We start from the raw sequence: 1,083 nt of genomic DNA on the forward strand, positions 1-1,083 counted from the left end.
GCCTGGGAGATGCTGGTGGGAGCTGACTGGGAGCACTGGGAGGACTGGAGGGACTGAGGAGGTGCGGCTCGGAGCGTCCTGGGGATGCTGACTGGGAGCACTGGGGGAATTGGGAGGACTGGGGACGTGCAGACTGGAGCGACCCAGCATGCTGCCGGTACTGGGAGGACTGGGGAGGTGCGTCTCGGAGCGCCCAGGGATGCTGCTGGGCGCTAACTGGGAGCTGTTACTGGGAACGCTGGGGGAACTGGGGAAGCCATAGCACGAAGCACCAGGGGATTCTGCTGGGTGCTGGTACTGGGAGCACTGGGGCAACTGGGGAAACGCACTGCAGAGCGTCACGGGATGCTGCTGGGCGCTAACTGGGAGCTGCTACTGGGAGCACTGGGAGAACTGGGAACGGCAGCACAGAGCGCTAGGGGATGCTGCTGGACGCTGACAGGGAGCTGGTACTGGGAGCACTGGGGGAACTGGGGAGATGCAGCACCAGGGGATGCTGCTGGGCTCTGACTGGGAGGTACCACAGAGCCAATACTGGGGGCACTGGGAGATCCCAGTGGTGGTAACTGGGAGGCGCAGTGGGGGATACCTGAGAGCTGTAACTGGGAGAACTGGAAGGTCCTGGGTAACAGCAACTGGGAACTGTGTGGAGATTTTAAGTGGGAGATACTGGGAGGTATTGTAGGGAGATACAGGGAAGATACAGGGAAGCGGTAACTGGGACAACTGGGAGATGGGAACTGCGTGGATGCCGTAACTGGGATTTGCTGGCAATGGGTGACTGGGAGCAGTGGGAATGCTGGAACTGTGGACTGTGTGGAGACTGGAACTGGGAGATACCCTGGGACTGGAACTGGGGGCTACTGGGGGCTGTGACTGGGAGATCTGACAGGACTGGAACTGGGGGAATGCAGCACTGGGAGCTGCTGGGCCACCATAACTGGGTGTACTGGGCCGTACTGGGTGTACTGGGCTGTACTGGGACGGCCCCGGCACACCCCAGCCACCACAGTCCCACCCGGGCTATTTTTAGCCCCGTGGCCACCGCAGGCGGCTCCAGGGCTATTTATACCCCGGGGGGGG

This window comes from Haliaeetus leucocephalus, unplaced genomic scaffold (assembly GCF_000737465.1).
Source record: "Haliaeetus leucocephalus isolate CR32 unplaced genomic scaffold, Haliaeetus_leucocephalus-4.0 Scaffold282, whole genome shotgun sequence".
In the NCBI taxonomy this organism is placed as follows: domain Eukaryota; kingdom Metazoa; phylum Chordata; class Aves; order Accipitriformes; family Accipitridae; genus Haliaeetus; species Haliaeetus leucocephalus.